Source organism: Frankliniella occidentalis, unplaced genomic scaffold (genome assembly GCF_000697945.3).
Source record: "Frankliniella occidentalis isolate FOCC.00 unplaced genomic scaffold, Focc_3.1 Scaffold23, whole genome shotgun sequence".
Taxonomy (NCBI): domain Eukaryota; kingdom Metazoa; phylum Arthropoda; class Insecta; order Thysanoptera; family Thripidae; genus Frankliniella; species Frankliniella occidentalis.
Window position 1 is genome coordinate 1,584,085 of NW_026267153.1, and position 5,794 is coordinate 1,589,878.

Genomic DNA, 5,794 nt, shown 5'->3' on the forward strand with positions numbered 1-5,794 from the left:
CCCCTCCCCGCCTTCCCCTCGCTCACAGGTGCACTGCTATAAATAATGGAATACATAATTAAAACAAAATTAACATATTTATTGATAAATCGAACAACAGATCAATACAGAAGTTGTCTAGGTATACAAAAGGTTAAGTGTAGAAGCACAAATATTCCTGTTGTAAGGAGTGGCTAAAAAAATTAAAAATAATCGCAGAAGTATGGACTTTCTTGATAGATAGAACTGGTACCTTTGATGATAGCTGAAACGAGAAAGAAAAACATCTTCATTAAGTAAAGTAGTGTTAGTATACTTTAGTAAAAAAGTGCGAATTCATCAAAATGAGTAAGAAGAATAAAAATAGTGACAGTGAGTATGAGAATTTGACAATTGGTTAAAACAATGTCCATGTGTTTAAACTAATGAAGTATTGGAAAACATCCCAAGATCTATTGGGTGAGCCGGGGGGAAAGGGAAAAAGGGGGGGGGGGAGGACTGCTAAAATGAAAAAAAATTATAAACACAGTGCAGTTTATGAGTCCAAAATCAAAAATAATCAAAATGGCTTGATTGCTAAAAAATATGGTGACTTCTCATGCAGAAAACTGTTCTGATTTCATTGTTCCCAAAAGCTTGAAAAAGTCATGGGAAACCATAGTTACTAGCCAAAAACCACTTAAAATAAACTTACTAGAATTTAAGATTGCGCACAATAGTCCCTCTGAACATACTGGCTTACAAGCTCTCCGTTACTTTTATTAAAATCAGGAGCCTGAAACCTATAAATTATAAGAGTCCCCCACCATGATTTTTGACCCTGGAAGATTAAGTTCTTTTCCGTTTTGCCTCCTCATTATATTTTGGTTGAACGTAATAGATCAAAACTTATCTGTGGTAAAAACTATTAATAAGGGCTCTCATAACTAACAGATTTAGATATTCTGATGTAATTGAACACTACGGGGAGTTTTTAAATCATTAGGTTCAGAAAGAATGTTGCGTGCAAGCTGGAGTTCAAATAAGACCCTTCTTGAAGGTTGTTTTTTTTTGCTAATAACAAGGTTGTCCAATGACTTTTTGTAACGTTTGGTAACATTAACATTAATAGAACTAGAAAAAAAATCTGCACCAGACTAGACCCCCGACCCCCTAAGTAAAAAAAAAAACTGGGTAAGGAAGTTCGATATCTCTTTTTTGTCTCACTCAATCTTACCACTTCTTTCACCTTTCAGTATGCTTAAGAAATATTAGATATTTTCTTAAATGCCATTTGGTAAGTTATACTGGAGGTTTTACCAAAAATATTTGAGATGGTTTGAGGAACATTTCATAAATAAAAAATAAAGTCCTTTTACTGGGATGAGTATCAAATACTGAGGCAAATGATAAAAGTCTGACTTTTTGGTTAAAGCTCCAGGATAACTAGCCTATTGGTATTTATTCAAACATGTGATGACATGCACCCTAATATTTCTTACGCACAGGGTCAACGGGGTACAATCTATTCCTCCACAATTAACGGCCTAAGACTGATCGGAAAGTTGCTAAATATGTTGAACCTAAAAAACAGCTGTTATGGTAATTGCAATACAATAATAATTTCCTAGTAACAGTTAGATGTTTTCCAACACCTTGGTTCGAACAAAAATATAACTCAGCTATCACATCTGAATAAAAAATCAGTTTTCTATGAATACATCAGTTGATAACAGTAAAGTGAAGGTTTCTTTACTGATGATTAGCATAAATCTACGTTACATATTCTGACTAATCATTATTTTTAAAACGTATCACTCCTAACAATGCAAAATTTAAGAGGCGAATAAATTAAATGTAATGTTATAATTTGCAACCGAAAAAATTATTTCAAATATTTCTTAAAGTGACAGCATGCACCACTAACTATTTATGTAGATACAAAAAAAAACTATCATTTCCAATGTAATAGGTAAACATTCCAGATCAACTCACCTATTTTCATAAAGTTGGTCTCATCTTTCATACTGGCTGGGCCGCTTCATGTTGTTTGAAAAGTTTAGCAGGTCGATACCCTAAGAACAGATCAATATAATAGTTAAACTCTTTTAAAATGTACATTAGACATGGGCCTTTTTCAGGGAACTGTTAAGGCATGACTCTAAAGAGCAAAGAAAGCAAACACACTTAGTGCTACAATGCAAGTAAGTACATACCTTGTGACTGCCAGAGTGTAGATCAGGTTGGGTCCACACAGAAGTTCAACACTTTTCTCTGCATGTTGTTTCTTGAAATGCACTCAATACTAAAACCACTAAAATAACTGAGGGTAGCCTTGACTATTACAAAGTTGTGTGAAAAGATTGGAAGAAAACTTCTCTTGAGAGTTGCAGGGGGTTGGCTTTCAGATTTGATTTGTTTTAAACAATTCGGTCTTTTCAATCGCTTTGCTAACATTTCTACTAACTCACTATACCCAAGTGAATAAGGGAAAATAACTCAAACTTTGAGAAATTGTTAAAAACTACAAAAATCTGAGAAAATACTGACTCTGTTTACAAACAACACGACAAGCACATGGCCAAGTTGCAGGTTAGGCTGCGGCTGCCGGCCGGCTTCCGTCCTGCCAGTTTTCCGGGTGAAGCGCGCGTGAATCGCGCGAATTTAAACGTACAGCGAAGCGTAAACTTGTAAGAGCACATTGCGCCAAAAAGTTTTCTACCTTTTGATATGTTGTTTACCATAACGCGACACACCCAGACAACGTTACATGAGATGTTTAATAATTTTGGTGACATTTAGAAATAAATAAGGGTAGTGGGGAGACGCACGAAAATGGCTAAGTCCAACCCAAGTGCATAAAGTTACCAAAAAAATGTGTTCCCATCTTTTGATATGGTGTTCACAACTACTGGAAACGTCCAGTCAACTTGGCATGGGAAGTGACAAATTTTGACCGACACTTAGAAAATTTTCGACGATTGGCTCGCGAAATCACAAGTCCGAGAGGAGTTGTGGGAGGGGAGTTAGGTAGAGGAGGTGGGGGGGGGGGCAGTACGCCACACTCCGCCACGCCGTGCCAACTCTCACGACTATCTACGACTCATACGACTCATTTTGGGGGACCCCGAGAGGACCCGTGACGACTCGTACGACTACTCGAGGCCGCTCCGGTGTACTTTCCGGGAAGGGACCCCGGAGAACAAAAGAAAACGGCAACTCTGACGACTGATGCCCTACTCGTACGACTATTCTCTTCGCCTCGGGGTATCCGGACCGATCGAGCTATCGAATGCCGCGCCACGCCACGCCGCGCGCGCAGAGCGGGCCCATTGATCGATAGCCTGGGTGACAACTTAACCAGCTGTCATGTCGGGTGTCGGTAGCGGGACCCCGTGCCAAGACCCACACTTCGGACGGGCGCAGGGATACACTCACGGGAAAAGAAAATACATTTACACAAACCGCCGCGTTTATGTATGTCACATTTCACGCGTAATTCGCCGGAAAACCGGGGCGCAATCTGAACGTTTAAATAACGGCGTTGAAACCAGTTCTCAAAGTCCCGACCCCTCCAGTGATTGACGAACGCTTTCCTCGAAATATGGTGTATAAAGTAATATAAAGCAAACCGTAAATTAGTCGAAGGAGGATACGCTGCAAAGATACTTCCGAAATTGCAGGCGGGTTGCGCCAGCACTCTGTGCGCGCCTCGGACGCGGCCCTCCAGGTGCTGGCCACGACACTCTAATACGAAATTAAAACACACGCCGCCCGCGTTTAACAGCCCGGCCGGCCGGCCAGCAATTTTAACCATTTTACTCATACCTGCCTGGCGATCACCTCGCGGTGCGTGTATACTCAAGGCGAGGGAGGGACTCTGTAAGGAAACCATCGTAGGTTTTACGAATAAAATGTTTTATGAAACTGTGGTTATGCCGTGTCGTCATAGTTTTAGACGCAGTCTATAATGTCTATCTATACTGTACCCGACGGTAAAAGAATCCCTTTTTGATAGGTTGTGATTTACCCGTTTTGTTTTAAATAGTGGAATATAAGAACAACATAACCAGAGTTAACCAGGTGATGAGATGGGATCTTTGTGTCGACTAGTATTCCCTCAGATCGCTTGCCGCATTCTGTCCTTCCCCAAAACCTTAAAATGGCGTGCATTTTTTTACGGTTCACGGGCGGCGGTGAAAAAGAAAAGTAGCTCGTGTCCGGGAACCGTGTGTGGCCTCAGGCACGACGCCGTCGTCGCCGTCGCCGCCTCCGGCAGCGTCTCCATCAGTGGCTGGACAGGCGGTGTGTAACAAGTCATAACTGCACCAAACGCTATAATTGTAGGCTGACGCGCCGACAGCTTAAAGGGTCCCCCCCCCTCCCCGTCTCTTGTACACCCTGAAGCGCAGCATCCGCATCTCGCTGCTGACGGCCGCCGCCGGGTGGACAACAACCTGCCCCGCCGCCGCCTCCACGGGCCTCTTGGCTCGGCTCTACCGTTTTGCTTTGCACCGAACGAGTGGGCGCTGACCGAACGACCGACCACGGGCGACGGGCGCGGAGCGAGCGTCGGCCGGAAGACGGGAAACAAAAACATGTACCAAATATATATATATATTTAAAAATAAAAACAAAAAGAATGCGTATCTGCGGTTGTTACCGTTGTTACGTACGATGATTCCCAAACAATCGCGCACGACGCCTCATGCAGCGCGGCCACCATGTCCTCTCGACTTGCCTGCTGCTCGGCTTCGCATTAAATCAAACGTTGACACGGTCCTCTCCGTATAATAGTAATGGAGTAATTACCGAGTAATTGCTACTCTCTCAAGTGATTAATTGAGGTCCAATTACACGGCGCTGCGTTGTACTGTACAGCGAGCCGCCATAGCCGTCCACGTCTATCATAGAGCAAAGTAGCAATAAGACGAGGCGGCTCAAAGTGGCGAGATCTTTATGTGACTTGAAAGGGGTGTTAAGACGCAAGCGCAATGGAAAAGTTCCAAAAATACGTCTCGAAGAGCAAGTTGTGGATTTGAGAAAGAGAGAGCGAGATAAAGAGGGGGGGGGGGAGGATTTCGGATCAGATCCGTCGGGGGAATTTCGCGTGCAAGGCGTTTGCCTTACAGTCCATCAGATGGTGGGTGGATGCCGTGATTGAAATCTAATCCATCGTATGTAATCATCATAGTGCTTATGTCAAGCAGCACAGTCAATAATAATGTAATTGATACGAGACGCCCTTCTCTATGATGAGCGCCGTTTGTTATAAAGTGAGCGGGAAATAAGGGTGTAGAATAATGCAAACCTCTGCCTTTCTGTCTTAAACTAAGATTTTCTTTTTATTATTCTCAGCCTGTATGCACGCCTTTCCTTCCTTGGTCCTCACCATCAGCCCGCGCTCTTACAGGTGTCTCGTGCCCCCGCCGCGCGACCCGCCCGCACGTGACAATTCAATCAATGAGGCGCAACAGGCTGTGACCCCCCGCCCCCCACTCCTCTTTTCCCCCGACCACGACATCCACCTGCCCCAATCCTTCTTCAACCCTCATCTTTCAACCCATTCTTCCCACCTGATCTCGCCGAGCGCGTCTACGCCTTTCCATCATACTTTCTAGTCCGTTCCCTTCATGTCCAAGATTCTTCCCGTCTCATTTGCTATATACATCCCACCCATATTCTCCCCACCCCCCTCTCTCACTGTTCCTTCTCTCCCTCTCTCTCCTTCCCATAGGCTCGCCGGCGGCGGGCGTGACTGTCAGTCAAGCCCTGCATTCTCTCTCTCTCTCTCTCTCTCTCTCTCTCTCTCTCTCTCTCTCTCTCTCTCTCTCCC

The 5,794-nt window shown here is 43.8% G+C and overlaps 1 protein-coding gene and 1 long non-coding RNA gene across 2 annotated transcripts in view; both read right to left on the reverse strand.

The window, feature by feature from the left end:
• The window catches only part of LOC113205072 (roundabout homolog 2-like), a 108,243-nt gene that overhangs the window by 12,220 nt on the left and 90,229 nt on the right, over positions 1-5,794 (reverse strand). The window lies entirely within an intron of this gene.
• Positions 59-3,221, reverse strand: LOC113210390 (uncharacterized). Its single transcript, XR_008010876.1, has 3 exons — positions 2,175-3,221; positions 1,954-2,033; positions 59-244 (listed from the first exon to the last, which is right to left on the reverse strand). It is a non-coding gene; the product is annotated as an uncharacterized LOC113210390 (long non-coding RNA).